At 41.1% G+C, this 17,136-nt stretch overlaps 1 protein-coding gene across 2 annotated transcripts in view; it reads left to right on the forward strand.

Annotated features, from left to right (window-relative positions):
• Window positions 1-17,136, forward strand: part of lingo1a (leucine rich repeat and Ig domain containing 1a) — a 167,349-nt gene that overhangs the window by 84,688 nt on the left and 65,525 nt on the right. For both annotated transcript variants that reach the window (XM_035396630.1, XM_035396628.1), the window contains exon 2: window positions 13,962-14,106. The gene's annotated coding sequence lies outside the window, so the exon portion shown is untranslated. The remainder of the gene's footprint in view (window positions 1-13,961; window positions 14,107-17,136) is intronic.

The following is a 17,136-nucleotide window of genomic DNA, read 5'->3' on the forward strand; positions in this document are numbered from 1 at the left end:
TTTTCTTCTCAACTTGAATCAAGCTTACAGCAGTATGATTACGGCGTGAAAAAATTACAGTAGAATGTACGAGTCTGTGCTTGTGCATCTTTACATTACATTATGGTCACTTAGCAGATGCTCTTATCCAGTCAACATCATTGTTAATCTCTGAAGTAGAAATAATGTGATATCGCCAAGAAGGCACAGCAACCCCATTTATAATTGATACATGTAAAGCTAACTAAATAGTTAACTTTCTTTACTTTCAGTTATCAGTGTCACAGCCAATAGTCGTAGTTTTTTTATTTTTATTAAGTAGGCAAAAACAAACAAAACAAAAGGGAAAAGGAGGTAACAAAGTCATAAAATAAAATGACCTAATCAAACCAGAACAAAACAGAAAAAGAGGAAAGAAAACCAATAATCAAACAAAGAAGAGAAAGAAAAAATAAATAAATAAATATATTTTTTTTAAAGTAAAAAAAAAAAAAAAAAAATCTATATATATATATATATATAGTGGTCATCCATGCTATTAGCACGCGCACCCGCCAGGCCGCTCCCCCCCCCCCCCCCCACGCACACACACCCGCCACCCCCCCCCCCCAACACAACACCTCTGGAGCCGACCGTGCTTGGGCTTCATTGCCTGGGGTATTCTCAAGTTGCTATGGGGGTAGTCGTAGTTAAAACATAAAGCCTACAACATGAAGTCAGGGGCCATAGCAGGTGCAAGAGGAAAATTGAAAATGTAGTGTTTCAAGTGGATTATTATTTTGAGTGCAGAGTGTTAGATTTAGCATTGATAGGGCAGGAAGAGTTCAGCATTAGTTTAAACAAGAACATCAGTCAGATGTAGGAGGAGACAATGTAATGTAAAATTAATGCACTATCGTCCATTAGTCGCATTTTGGGTTTAAGGCTTCAGGTGCATATGGTCTGTTTTCAGAAGAACTCAAATGTTCCCAGACTTTGGGACCTTAAAATATTAAAGTCAAATATTCATAAAAACAACTGTTCCAGTTGTAGAATATAGTTATTTTCTTCTAAAGGGAAGGATTACAGAGGGTACATTTTGGAAAGTAGTGGTGTATTGTAGAATTTGTTGGCAGTGTGATATCTATCTCTCCAGAAGATTATAGACTAAATATGTGAGCGTGCAGCAGTAGAATTTAAAAGGGGATGGAAGACCTGATAAAAAAAGCTTCTTAAGCACGGTTTTCTGACTTTAACATTCATGCTGAGAGCATGCAACTGTTGGACACACTACAGGAAGAAAAGATTGCGCTGTATCTGAAAATATAGTACAAGCCCGAATAATCAATGGATATATCTGCGCATTAGAAAACACAAAAAATAAAATAAAATTCTGAAGGTAACTCAAAAATTGGAAAGTGGCTTTTTTGTGTAATATTTGTGCTGCGACAGGTCTTTCTGTCTGATTTTATTCCTGCTGGTTTCTGTGCCAGCCTAACATGAAATGACACTTTTAACCCAAACACTGAAGGACAGGAGCAGTGTGGCTGTTGGGATGTCAGGCAGTTAGAGGCAGAAGAATATCTAAGCGTTTTAGCCAGGAGAGACAAGCAATCAGAAGAAAGAAAGAGAGAGATGCATAGAAAGAGGAAGAAATGGAGAGGGGAAAGGGGGGAGAGAAAGTGGGAGATTAAGATGCATCAAAAGAAGAAGGGAAGAAATTGAAATGGAGAAACAGAAAGAAAAGGGAAGAGAGAATGGCATAGACAGAGGAATGGAAAAATGAAGACAGAAACAAAAAGCAAGAGAAATGGACAGAGAGGAAGGGACAGGGGCAGAGGCAGTGCATCCTGTGTTCTGTCAGCCATGGGCAGAAGCTATCCCAGCCCTATCACAGGTTGGAGAAATGTATGCCTACGGCCCAGTAGAGGGGAGTGCTGACTTGCAGGAGGACAGATGGTGGTGCCAAAGAGAGGGGAGCTAAAAAAAAATTGTACAAACTTTTTTATTTATTTACTCCAATTAAGATTAATTAATTCATTTATTTTCATGCTTATCGGTCCCCTAACCTTGAAGTGGGCACTGGTACGAGACAGGGCATGATGGAGAGGTGTTGTTCACTCTCGGTGACAGTGCCTGTCATCGATCAATCTGATGCATCCTTTATTTGTGCTTCACACCTGAAGATGGATCCCCCTCTTGCTTCTCAAGGCTTGTATTTATCTCCCTATCCCTCTCCCTCCCTCTGTAGCATCCCTTTCACTGTTGGGCCAGGTGTGCCATTGTCAATCTGTGGAGACTGCTGGGGGAATCAGGCCTGGTGCCCAGACCAGGCCTACGTGGTTTACTCTATCTCTGTCCTATGTGGCGGGACTAACCTAGCGCCTGTCTGAGGGTGCTGCTGTGGGGACAATTTGTGCCTTTTTATTGCAGCCATCAGAGGAGGAGGAGGAATCATAGTCGGCTGTACTATGTAGACGGCCTCCACCTCGTCCCCCCATACCTACATACCTCCCTGCTACCCTGCTTGCCTGCCCGTCTAAACCCCCATATCCACTCCCCCTTACCAGGCTTGTCACTCAGTTTAAAATACTTATCACTGAGGCTTTTAAAATGGGCAGTTTATTGTAAACATGTGTGACAAAAATTACAATTAAACAACCGTTTTCTATTATTTGCTGTCCTTTGTGTTTTTAAGTCCCTCGCACAAGCCCTCTAGTGGCCAGGACACCGGCGTCCTGAGATTGCTCAACTCACATGTTCAGTGCTCATGCAACCAAACTATGAGCGGAAACTATGAGTGAAAAACATCAACCTCTGTGTTCTAGTTTTATTAGTAGAAGATACATGGCACCGATGCAAAATATTTAGTTTTTAAGTGCGACCATTGTAGTGCAGTTCATCCATTTTACAAGGACCCACTCTGCAGTCTCATCTGCAACTACAACCCCCAAGCATGACACAATCGACAACAGCGCTGTATCTGGACAATGCTGCTCACTGAATAACAAAATAAGATTTTTATCAAAATGTAATTTGTGGCATTTTATTTCATTTTATTTAAGCCATTTTTCAAGTCTCTGTGATGCTCACATCGGGAGTTATAAAGCTTTAAATAGAACACTCCCTAAATGGGTGAGGACTGACCATATTTGGCATGTGCAGAAAGGGATTAAAGAAATCATGTCATCTCGCACATAAACCTTTCCTGCTAACAACTGCTATATAGACTTGTGGGAGACAATGCTGTTTGATAGGCAGCAGTGGCAGCCAATGAACACTGGAATACATCAAAATGTATCATTGGTGCCTATCGAGGGTGGGCACTAGTAACAGTAAATTCCACCTCATATAAAATGCACCACTTCAGTTTAAAGTGTTTTTTCTGTCTGCTGACAAATGACTCTTGCCAACCAGTGTAGACATCGAGGCGATTACAATTTATTTTGGCTTTGAAATTCAACATTAAAATAGTCTGATTACATTTTGACTTGAACTTCAGACTCATTGTCCAAAAAAATGTGGTAAAAATTTGGCAAAAATGGTTTGGTATCATTTGGTATTGTGGCAGTTTAATGGGACTCAAATAACTCAAGCAGAATTCAGTGAAAAAAATCTTTATCTTCTCTATCCTGTTACAAAAGGCTGGCAACAGTTACTCCAGGCAGTGACCTCTAATGCAAAATCTCTTCAGCAGTGCCTGAATTGCTGTGAAATTCTGGAACTAACTGCTGGTACACTTCCACTCATGATGACACAGGGCGGCAGTGTAGCACAGTGGGTAAGGAACTGGGCTCGTAACCAAAAGGTCATAGGTACAATCCCTGGGAAGGACACGGCCGTTGTACCCTTGAGCGAGGTACTTAACCTGCATTGCTTCAGTGTATATCCAGCTGTATAAATGGATACAATGTAAAAACAAAAAAAATGCTATGTAAAAGTTGTGTGAGTCACTCTGGGTAAGAGCGTCTGCTAAATGTCTATAATAAAATGTTAACACTTACACTTCACACTACACATTGTAGGTCATCGTTGGTTTGTGGATTATTTCGATTTTTATTGTTGATAGATTTTTAAAATAATCTCACTGAAGGTCAGAGTGGAGTGTAATGATGATTTATACTTGCAGTGGCCCAGTGTCAGGTCAGTAAACCTGATAGATTGTGAAAAGGTCAGAGGTGAAATGTAGTGGTATGGCTGCTTGCTAATCAGGGGCGGAGCTAGTCTGTCATCCATATGGGAGTGATGGACGATGATGCAAGCAATAAGCAATGCTATTTGTGAACATTGATTAAACAATATTATTTTATGAATTAGGCGTAAGTTAGTATCTATGTTTGGGTACTCAGGGGGCCCCCTATGGTTGCTTATATATTGTAGCTGTGATGCACCCACGGCACCTCCAGTAATTCTGCTTCTGTTGCTGATCTAGGTTATAACATATATAGTATTTATATATAATATCCCATTTTGGGAGACTACAATCACAATCATTAAGGTCATCTCCTTAGCAAATGCTTTTGAGACCCCTGAAAGATGCATTATTAAAGATAATTAAACATATTCATTTTTAAATTTTAGTTTAAATGGAATAATGATAATTGTACGTGGCAGCAATGGCAGCGTGAAGCCAGTTCACAGAAAAATAGGTCAGATTCTGCCGATGAAGTCAAGGTTCTTTGTGGTGCCCTAGAATTGTAATCGACCCAGATAAAGGCCCACGCTAAAACGTCATGCGCTTTATCGCTTCATATATTAACATCAAGGAGCCGAGGAGGAACTGTCAGTCAATATTTAAATAATCACTTTTATCTTTGATTTTGATCAATACCTGCAGGACAAGGGCTGCATATGGAAACACAGGGCAGAAGGGGAATCGAATAACTGAGTGAGTGAGATTCAGCAAGGAAAACGGAAAATTCCGGCTTTCCAGGTCTTGGCTGAAAGAGGCTTTGAGTATGATCAATGTTCAATTCTACATCTTTTCTGCAGGCGTCTGGAATTAGAACTTAACTTAATGGTCTCAGCTATTCTCAAAAAATGACGAATATGCTTTTTTTTGTATACAGAGCACTCATGAGCGCACATTAAATAAAACCTTTGATCGCAAAGGATGATTTGTTGAACACAATGAACTATTTGTTTTGATGAGGACGATTGCTTTCCCAAGCTTCCAAATATCACATCTCTTGTAATCAAATATTTTCTATTATTTGTAAAAAGAATAAATAGCGAAGTACAGATGAAAACCAAGGCACACACTGCCTCAATTAGTTGGAACCCTTGAATCCATGTGTATGGTTTTGTGTCTTGCATCTGGCTGGTTGTTTTTTCTATTCGTTTTTGTTGCAATCTGGCAGCTATGGACGCCTTGGCTGTGTAGCGTAAGTTAAGCTTGTGATTTCCAGTGCTTTACAGAGGAGCCCACACGAAACTGCAGCCCAACCGATACCGATTCTAAGGGGAATAGTTTAGTTATTACCAATATGGTGGCCAATATGGTCAATCTTTAGCTTCAGCTGGAATGAAGATTTTGCACTGTTATGACGATACAAAGGTACACAGAATGCTGCTTTCTACAACAAATGACTTTTGTTAAAGATAATTTTGTTATTCACATTATGTCAACCAATTTTACATTGAACATTGTGAGCTAAAGAAACATCAGTGTGTTAAACGTCAGGCAATTGCTATCAATACAGCCAGTCATTTAGTGACACAATATAAAACAAGAAAGTAGAGCTTATCTGCATTTGTACCTGCCAAGGAGCACCTCTGGTCCTCATCGATGTTCCCTATTGTGCTAAAAGCTCTCTTTCTGGGGACACAGAAAACTCACTTTTCATTTGTCACAAAAGAAAGGAACTGTATCTGTTTCTATGGTTAGAACTACACGGTTGGCTATACATAACAGAAAATGTGTGGAGGTCCAGTCTGCCGACTACAGTGATAAGCAAGCAGTAAATTAGCAGGCATATGTCTGAAAATGTTCTTAATCCAGTTTAATCCTGCACACCCATAGAATTTTGTTATATCACTGTCAAGTGCTGGGCAGTGTGATTGGACAGCCAGAGCAAACGCTAAAATTTGGCTGCATTCGTTTTATGCTCCACTTCATTATTTTGGTTTTGACTGGTGTTGATTAACATGGAGGGGATAAAGAAAGACTGTTGGAAGCAATAAGACAGTATTGTCATCTGTATGATTTGTCTTTTAAAAATGACAAAGAACATCACACATCAGCTAACTCAAGGCAAGAGACTGCCAAAACTAAATATGTCAGTCCTGGAGAGTAAATCTAGACGTAAAAACTTTTAGGACTGTTGAGTTTATCTTTCACTCCCTACCCTTCACAACACCTACAGTGATAGATAACAGTGGTAATGCTGTGATAACAGATTACAGACACAGGCACAGGTGATATGTATGTGCCGAATATATGATGTAGGGATGGATGCGGTTAATGAGGTCGTTGAACCCATTGGCCAACATCTTAAAACATTTGAAATACGTGTCTTCATCCAGCATTTCACACATCCGCTTAACTCGAACATATTCTCCCTGTTTTTCTATTGTTTCGTTTATGGGACGGGCCTTCTATTTCCTGTTCATGTCATTTTTTTAACAGAAGTAGATTTAAAATAGCTTCCTCCTCTATAATCTCAATAAAGCCTTGGCAGTCTTCCTCCAGCTCTTCTCTCTGACTGAGTAAAGGTGGCATGAGTCAGTTATCAATAGCAATCATTCCAGATCACATTAGCCTTGATGCTGTGGACCACAAGAAGCACTAGATGGAGTCCTAGGTGCACCCCCGTGTGTTTAAAAAAATCATTTCAAACCTCTATATGGGCCACAGGTTGTCCTTGAATACTGATAGAGATATGGTCCAAAAAGGCTAACATCAGCCTAATATATTGGCCATTCGATATATTGATTGTGCTCTAGGCCTACGTAAAACTGTAGATTTCTGTGTCATCAATCAAAGGAAGTTGGATTTTGTTCGTTTTTAATACAAGTATCCAGAAATCATAGTATTTATTATAAATCTTAGTTTCCCTCTATACGCTTTTGAAGGCAGGGTAGTTTTTAGCCCTACAGACATGTCAAATCCCATAAAAGCAAAAACAACGACCTGCATTTCTTTTGCAAAGTAATATTTTTTTGGCAGTAAAGTGATGGCACAGCAGCTAAAAGCAACAGCGATAATTCATCAAAACAAGGACTGAACAATACTGCCAGGGACAAAATCATTTAGCAAAATGGGAGAACCAAAACTCATACAACGTGTACAGTGAAGCTTTAAAACCGAATGGCTTTCTAATTCACTTACTCAGAGGATGCAAGATGTTAGTGCTGCCATACAGTTTTTGTCATCTGTTCTACGCACAAGCATGTATGAAAAATGAATGCACCAAAACTAAAGTAGAAACACTGTGGAACAGTATTTGCATGGAACATGCAGCATATTGCCCTTTATGTTGAGAGTATGGAACAGTGTAATTCGCTTCTGAAATGAACTACTTTCACTGGTTGAGAGAATCAGATGCGCATACCGCATTGTAGTAAGATGCTCAAATGCATTCAATTAAAAACTAAAATGTTTTTACTGTAGAGCTCTTCAGCTTGACATTTTAAGAATATTCTTGTCTTTGCATCAAATATTTATGCCAGTCTGAATAACCGTTATCCAGACCGAGCTTATTCTTGGAAAAACATGTGTGGGTGGATTTCATGAAGTGTTCATGAAGTGTTTCACTTTTTTAACAGTTCCACTAATCTGTAGAGGAGCTGCGATTGAACAGTATGAGATGAGTGAACGTGAAGTCTGCGAGAACCCCACCCCCTCTCCAAAATGTGCACACCACACACACACACACACACACAATATTAAAATATTATGCTGACTGGGGCAGGGGGAGACAACGAGCTTCAAGAGATTAAATGTGTGTCCTGTCACAGTAGAGATTTGCTGGAAGGAGGGAGAGAGAGACAGAGAGACATTTGTTTTGAGTTTTGACATTAACTTTTAGGTCTCCTTTATTGCACAGAACAAAAAAGAAAATGAGACCTAGATGAGACCTAGCGTTACAAAATTAATCAGAAAAGGAAAAAAGAAATCACAGCCTGGGCCTTTCTGTTTGAAGTTTGCATGTTCTCCCCGTGTCCGCATGGGTTTCCTCTGGGTATTACAGTTTCCTCCCGCAGTCCAAAGACATGCAGGTAGGCTAATTGGAGACTAAATTGCCCATAGGTATGGGTGTGTGAGTGCCCTGTGATAGATTGGCGGCCCTGTGCAGGGTTTAATCCTGTCTTTCGCCCAATGCATGCTGGGAGAGGCTCCAGCACCCCCCGCAACCCTGCCCTGGATAAGCTGGTATAGATAATGAACGGATGGAAAAAGAAATCACAAAACAGAAAATTTAACTTTTGGAAGAAACCCAAAGAATACCAACAAATTAAACCAAACTAAAAAACACAAACACAGAGGAAAACAAAATCAACCATCATTAGAGTAAAATAAATTGATCTTCTTACCAAAGACTTCAAAGCGGAAATCTTAACTTCCTACCCTCATTCACCATAAATCCCCCAGAAACCCTGAACATTACATACAAGGAACAGCAACTCCAATAACAACCATTTGTCAGTTAGTAGTTTCAACTTCCCCTCCTCATTCACTGCACATATACATTTCCCCACTAGCCAAATCCCAGAGAAACCCTAAACATTGTTTGCCAGAAAGTCAAAAATGGCAACTGAGCAATCATTTGTGAATTAAAGCCCCTAAAACATTTATAGGGCCCAGTGAATTAATTCCAGACATTATGTTCCACCGAGTCAGCCAAATGGCTGTCTTTGCCTTTCCCAGCAAGAAATTAAGTAGTGCCACTTATTTATCTTTTGAAATACCGTACTTTGGCCCATAAATATATAGTGCAAGAATTATTTTATCAATGGGACCCACCAGCTACCTTTCTGGAAAAGGTCAGGCCCTAAAATGTCTTTCCAAATAGATTCATACCAGCAGTGGCAGGCAGGGCTGTAACCAGGCCATCCAGCAGCCACTGGCAAACGTGCACTGACAGATACCCCGTCGCTGCTGCAACCTGCTCCACTGTCATCCACCTTACACAAGCTCTGAGGTGACAGACCCTTGTGATCCCAGCTCTCAGTAAACTCATTTTCACAGTGGTGGAATGCAGTGCCTCTATGGGCAGGAACGGATTAAAAACCAGTGGCTCATCCCTTAGCTATGGACCCATTTCTGCAGCCCCCTGGCGGTTAAGGGCAAACACCTTCCACACCTGCACCAGGGACTTGTGAAAGGAGGGTAAGCCGCCCAGTCCATGCCCTCCAAATTTGTTAGCAGGTGCCTGCCCAGAATCAAAACACCTACCTTCCTCAGAAGGGTGCAGGCAAAGTCCATCCCATCTCTGACAAGGCCTGTAGAGGAACTGCTGCACCACTAACAAGCAGAAGCACCGACTCGGCACCTAACATCAATGAGTATTTGCCCCCATTCCTGTGCTGGCATCACAAGGACCGGAGCCCTCTGTTAATGCTGCCCAGATCAGAAAAAATTTGTCAAGGTCTTCTGAATCTTTTCCACATAGCCACTTGGAGGATCCAATATTTAGAACATATGCCACAGTTATGAATCTGTTAAGTTGCTTATAACCCGATATGATAGCTGGGGTAGCAATTATTTGCATCCAGACTAACCTGGCACACACCTTCTCCACTAGCCCCTCCCAGTTTCCTCCCACAAAATCAGCTGTGCTCAAAAACATTTTTTAACATTTAAGTGCCCCCCACCACCAATCCCATCACCAAACCCAAAAGTCTGTAATGTCTTGTGGAGGCAACTGTGGTCTATTCTGTCAAAAGCTTTCTTCTGATCCAAGAACAGCAACCCCATATGTACTAAAAAAAAGAAAAAGATTGTCATTGATTGACCCTGTTAGCTAGACAGTCTGTAGAGAGAAGGGCTATTGGCCTCCATTCTTCCAGGCAGGGGTTCCCCTTCTTGGATAAAAGGGCTAGGATGGCCTGCTGACAGCTCCTGGGAAGTGTCTTTGCTTTAAAACTGTCCCTCAGAACATTAAAGAAATCTCTCCCTATACACCTCCAAAAATGCTTACAGAAATGGCCTTGAATGCCATCAATTCCAGGTGCACAGCCTGAAGACAAATGATTTAGCACTTCAGTCACCTCCTGAAAGGAAAATCACTCTCCAAGGCATCCCGCTGGTGAGAAAACAAAGAAGGAAGCTCCTGCGAAAGCTTTTCCAGGCAATCTTTGTCCAGACCTTCCCCCACAAACAGTTCAGAATAAAACTTTATAGCAATTCTCTGTATCTCTATAGGGTCCGATGTCTCAGCTCCTTTTGTGGAGTGCAAGCTGTGCATCATCGTTTTCTGTGCAGTATTCTGCTCCAAGTTAAAAAAGAAAGCAGTAGGAGGATTCATATCATGCATGGCTGTGAAACATGACTTCACCATTCCCCCTTACACTGTTCCAGCAAAAAAATCCCCCAACTCCTGTCTTAGGTCTCTAAAAATGCTTTGCAAACCAGGGTCTTCCTCTTGTAGTAGCTCCAAACTTTATCAGTCTCCTGTTCTAACCTATGCAAAGCAACTTCAACCTTTGAAGTGGAGTGTTAAGTGCACTGCTGAGTAAAAACCCTGTTTACTGAATGTTTACACTCAGATTTGATAGGATTGCTATCCCTGCACTCACATTTGTTCCATGGCTAAGAACACATCACACTTCCACCAAGATCTGCTTCATTCCCAGTATCGATATGGGTTTTTTATTTTAACATGACATTTAGCTCTTTAAGCCAAAGAACAGCCGATAATATGCCACATTTACCCATATCCCTTGAAATGAGTTGAGTGGCCCTACTCTAAACACCTCCATTAGGCCCATTTTTGCAATTTTAACTTTTAAGAACATTTCTCCTTCCATATTACTGCCACATACATTTTTAACCAAAAATGTTTCTGTTTAGAGAGAATGTGAAATCCCACCCTTCTCTGCACCCAGTGCTGATGTTGCAAATTTATCCAGGCCAGGAAATAAATAAATAATTAAATTAAGTCTAATGTCACAGCGCGCCCCTTTGTCTCATCTTAAAAAAGTATTTATCTGTTTGAGATTAAAGAATCCCTTCTACCCTGTCTACAAGACACATCAGAGATGTCTGACATCCTGCCTAACATCCTATCCTTCTCCATCACCGTCTCCATTACCATCTCACCTACTCTACCAGCTGATAAACCTGATATCCCCTCTCCATCCAATTCCTCCCCAGCCACAGTCTCTGCAGTAGCCGCACAAAACCCCGGACCATCATTCCCTGCACTACCTTGCTGTCTGCCTTGCACCTAATTTGCTTTACACTGTTCCTCACCAGTACTAGCATTACCGCTGATGTGAAAAGTCCTTCCCTTGTTGAAAGGGAAACATTGGACTTACCCCAGACTCCAGGTGAACCTCCTTTCTCATATTGCCTGCCTCCGCTTCTCTCTCTGGCACCGGCTCGCTTTCTGTCTGGGGCTGTGACGCAGCCTGCATAGTTTCAAAAACCTGCCCTTGAGGCATATCTTAAGCTCCCTCTAAATTCCCAGGAATGACTTCCATCTGCCCCCTTCCCATCAGCAGGAGCCTTGGACATTGATGCACCCAATCTCCCTTTATCTTTCGCCCCTCCTTATGGGGACAGGTGGAATGCTTATGACCAACATTGGCACACTCAAAACATTTAAAAGTCTTGGTGCTCGCATATGCCATGAACGAGCCTTCTCCATGAATAACACAGAAAGAAACATCCAAAGTTTATCTGGCATATTTAGAAACAGTAATATCTGTCTAGTGAAAGGCATTGTGTTGCAATTTCCCTTGCAACGAAGCGGAATCAGTAATGAGCCTAGCAAATTTTGCAAAGCAAGAGAGCTCTTTCAACAGTGCTTCATTCTTAATAAAGGCTAGTACATTCAAAATTGTAACTTTGGTAGTCAGAGCTGACAAAGCCATAACCAGCACAAAAGACTCCTGAACCTACCAGGAGAACATCTTCAGTAGTTGCTCACATGTCAAGGACACATCATGTGCCATTGTGAAGGGAGAAAGGCTTAGTTGGATGAGGTGTTCTGCCAAAAAATGCCAACAAAACTCGTCTGCTGTAAAATTTCACAACAACAAAAGCCTAAGCCTGCACAACAAAGACAAAGAAAACTGTAAAAGAAGGGGTAAAGGAAAATGACTACTACAAAATATATAGTGAAAAAGAAACAAAACCAGACAGCTCTCTCAGCTCTACACCAGCACCCACTCACACACCCAACTCTCAGCATGCAGAGAGAGCTGCATGGGGACTCAGGTGGTTTTATTTAATGGGAAAGTTATTCCACAGCAACACAAAGGAAAAAGGGGAGCACTGTCTGTGGTGCCAACACTCTGAGGGCTAAGGGGACTTCAGTGAAACTTTACTTATGCCTGACTAGAAACACAGCTTGACTAGAAAAATCCCAAGGTTTTCGATTCCCCTCACACTGGAAGATTCAGACAACCAATATCCGAGGTCAGTTTTCAACCAAGACTGTCATGTACCACTGTCTGTCAGTTCAGAGCATTGGTCCAGGGAAAGTCATTATCTTCATCTGTGCATTATTTGCATGGAAAAACAAAGAAAGTAGAAGCATATTTTGCTTCTGAAAGTTAAGTAACAATAACTACGTGTTTGTTTTGTTCTTTTGGCAAAATTGACAATTAAAATTAGTTAAGACCTCAGGTCATGACAATATTATGGCAAAATTGCAGTGTATGGCCAGCATTATATGGAAGTCCTGTCACCTTATGTCCATCCTGTGTCTATCCTTCAGTACAGTAAATTCACTTTTTTATTCACTTTTCACAGTTTATTTCTCTACAGAAATTTTTTGATTCACTGGTTTTCACTGGGTAATTGCTGCACTCATGTTAAGAGTGTAGCACAGTGGGTAAGGAACTGGGCTTGTAACCGAAAGGTCGCAGGTTCGATTCCCGGGTAGGACACTGCCGTTGTACCCTTGAGCAAGGTACTTAACCGAAATTGCTTCAGTATATATCCAGCTGTATAAATGGATACAATGTAAAATGCTATGTAAAAGTTGTGTAAGTCGCTCTGGATAAGAGCGTCTGCTAAATGCCTGTAATGTAATGTAATATCTAAGGATTACTCATCGCTGTTGTTGCTAATCTTATTAAATGCTTGGATCACCTGTTCTTTTCATTTTTTCTGTTTGCTCTTTAGTCTCCTGCGGAAAAAGTTTTCTTTTTTCTACTCTATTTTCATCATGAATTTTGTCTGGTTTTGTATTATGTTCTCCTATTGGGGCAAACTTATGAAAAAAAAGATATCATTACATTTCTTGCAGATGCTACCTATGAACTGTAGGTTTTAAAAAGCCCTGCAAAGCAATAATGTAGTCTTTTACACTTTATTGCCATGTCTGTCAGTCTTGGTTTCCATAAAGAAATATAAAATTGAATGCTATCTCTTATCAAACCTATAATTTAATATTTACACATAAAGGAACACAAAAGTGTACCTCAACTTGACTGTTAAATTACAAAAACTGTTTGGTACATGCTGCTGTGTGGTTCACATGGTAACTTTTCAGTGAAAGGCCAAAGCTAAGAACAAATATTAAATGAATACAGGCCTATTATATATCCCAAATTCTGCCAAAAGGCATTAAAACCATTGGAACCAAATGTGTTTCTAGAAATATGTAAGCTTTCATTTGTTCACTGGTCAATGCATTGAAAAATATTGACTGAACTGACTTCAACTTGTTGTGGTGCTGACCTGAGTGAGCGCTTAATTTTTTTGTTTCTTTACAAGGAGGGGGTCCCCACACTAACTGCAGGCATTCTTATCACACAGCGACCCTTCACTATACAGGATGAACCAGGGGAGCAAGGCCCTGCTAAACAGCTCTCAAATTATGTTGCAGGTGGACGACTCAAGCAACTGGCCAGGCAAGGGAGGAATGTGGACTAAAGAGAAAAGAAGCTCATCTGTTACTGATCTTCTGCCCTGCTTGCAGTAGAGAACCCTCCTCCCTCTTAAAACCTACCAGGCGCACTCCCCCATTGTATGTAAGTACCACTGAAATTGGGCCACCCCAAAATTACAGACAACTTCCATCTGTTTCTTTCTTCTCCTGTCCTCTCAGTCACATGCAAAAAAAGAGTGTTATAAAGAGTCTGTTCTCCGTAAAAATAAATAAATAATTTAAATAATTATCATTTATATAATTACATATTTTACTTTTAGTATCATCTGTGTGGGCCTAATTAGTGCCTGTAATTATGTTAAGGTTCCCAAGAAACAAAGATATAAACACACACACATATATATATGTGTGTTTGTTAGTGAACCCCATGGCACGTGTTTAGTTGGATCTGTGCTAATAACACATGGCAAGGACAACACAGCAGTACAGTGCCAGAGCATTTATGTAAATGATCCTGCCTGCTCAAGCCCTTTCTTTCGCGAGCAACTCCCAGGCGTCTTCAAGAGAGCGCTGCATGAGAGCCGTGAGCGGAGGAGGAGCGCTGCGATGCTCCAGCGAGCAGCTCGCTGAGATTGAAATGCGACAGGGCCGTCGCCGCGCTTCCTGCCCACAGCTCCGGCGGCTGCTGGGCTTTAATACGTTTTTGGCTACCCGTGCGCGCGAGCCAGAAACGCGCTCTCTCACCGTAATGAAAGTGACAGCAATAAAGGCCTGAGTGAACTAATGCGTAACAGTCTATCAGCATATGGGCAGCCTGGGTCAGTGGTTTTTCCAAATCTGATTCTCGGGTTAAAAGTCCAAGGTAAAACATTGCCGCCCTTGAAAAAACAGGACCACTATCTGTTATTATAATAATAATAATAATAATAATAATGCTGTTCTACAAGGAGAACAGACGGAAATGCTAAATGTGCATGTGCATATATGTGTCTGTATACCTCAGCAGGTCATGGGGAAACAAGGCACTGTAACACAATTTGGCATAATGGAAACTCACAACACCTGAGATTGGTCTTACAATTTGAATGTGGACAGTCCAGTGCGTTTGCAACTCTGCTGTCATCTCAAGATGGAGACATGAGGGCATTTTCCATTCCTTTAAAGGCCCATTGAGCATCAGAGTCTTGTCAAGTCTGTGCAGAATGTCTACTTTGTGTTTGTTTTCCAGGGTGTGAATGTTGATAATCCATGGGTTTCTTGTGCATCATCCCATAAGGGAAAGCTTACCAGGAGTAGCAATCTGTTAATATTAAAGATGACAAAATCTCAAATTACATTCCGGTACAGTGATGCATTAAAATAGGCTGTGGATAGTGTAAAATACTATAGGTGTTACTTTACTGTAAGATATATGAGGTTGTGGTGACTAGGAACTGTTTGGAGGCATAACAGTCAGTGATTCCAGTAGTGCCCATCTCAAGCTTTGATCAATGAGCCGATTTGACATCGGAGTGCAAATGTGTTCATCTCAGGTCTGGAATTTTCTAGTGCCTTGAATAAGAATGTGCTGTGCCAACACACCCTAACGAGGAATCATACGCAGGCACACTCCATTTCCTGTTAACCATTTTGTGCAATGTCTGCAAGCAGTCAGTAAAAAGACTTAAAAATGTGTGGGAAAGGAGCAGTATTTCCACTTGGTGTTGTCATGGTTTTGGCTGATGCCACCATTTCTTTTCCTTCTGCGCCTTTTCTTCAGTTATTACGGCCATTGGTTTTTTCATGCACCTTTTCTTCAGTTATTACGGCCATTGAGTTGATTGAATTATACACGTGCAAATTTCCTTTTACAATTTGCACCTGTTGGTGTTCTATTTAAACCCTGAGCAAGCCGATAAGCTTTGCTTCAGTGTCACTTATGTTGCACGAAAGCCGGTATTCTGTCAAGCGAGGTAAAGGTAAAGGTAAAGGTAAAGGTAAAGGTAAAGGTAAAGGTAAAGGTAAAGGTAAAGGTAAAGGTAAAGGTAAAGGTAAAGGTAAAGGTAAAGGTAAAGGTAAAGGTAAAGGTAAAGGTAAAGGATTGAGTTGCGATATTGGATTGTTGTGGCTATAAAATTAGCACAACAGTCTTTAGCTTTTTTAGATTGTTGGCAACAAGTTAGTGCCACAATCTAAGCTCAGTATTCTTTCTTTAGGGTTTTACTTTTTCAGCCTCGGTTCGAGGTCTGTTTTCTTTGAGTTGCCCCGTTTTCTGCTCCGGCAGTTTTGTTTTATTTTCATACTCCTTAAGCTTTAGTTCTTTTTTACCCAGTACGTGGGTTGTGTAGAGCTTTTCTTTGGGATACTCTCCCTAAGGAGTATTGTTTTCCTTTCCCTTGTCTCTTGAGACTTGGTGGCTATTTTACCTCTGGTTAATAGCTTAAAGAACCCCCCTGTTCAGTCGCGGTTGGTCTCCCGAAACTCCAACTCCCTCACAGGTGTAAGAACACTTTTCTTGGTTTTTGTGCTGAAGTTATTTATTTATTTATTGCTTGATTTGTTTAGTTGCAGATGAGGCTTTGATTCCGGAAATATATATTTGCATTTATTTATGACTGTTCATCAATCCATTCATTATCTATACCTTATCCTGGGCAGGGTCACGAAGGGTGCTGGAGCCTATCCCAGCGTGCATTGGGCAAGAATACACCCTCGACAGGCCACCAATCTATTGCAGGGCACACACACCATTCACTTGCACACTCATACTAATGGGAAATTTAGAGTCTCCAATTAGCCTACCTGCATGTCTTTAGACTGTGGGAGTAAACTGGAGTACGCGGAGGAAACCCACACGGACATGGGGAGACTCTAAGTGGTCATAAGGTGCTGCCCTTATGAGCACTTATGAAGGGGGGTCTCAGAGTAGCAGTTGACCTTTGAACCAAGCTAAATAATGTTTTTCTCTTTTGTGAAAATAGTGCAAATGCAGGTATAGGACAGGCTGTCTGACCATCTGTCCCATACGGCAGTGCTTCTCCTTCTCCTTCATCATTTTTAAGGCCTGATTCATCACAAAGGCATGCACACACGCAAACACACTATTCAGCAAATGAGATGTGCTGTGCTCTCTCTTAGAAAACGTAACCACCAAAGTAATTTCATGCATGAACACTGCATGTAAAAAACAGGA

This window comes from Anguilla anguilla, chromosome 16, assembly GCF_013347855.1.
Source record: "Anguilla anguilla isolate fAngAng1 chromosome 16, fAngAng1.pri, whole genome shotgun sequence".
NCBI classification, from domain to species: domain Eukaryota; kingdom Metazoa; phylum Chordata; class Actinopteri; order Anguilliformes; family Anguillidae; genus Anguilla; species Anguilla anguilla.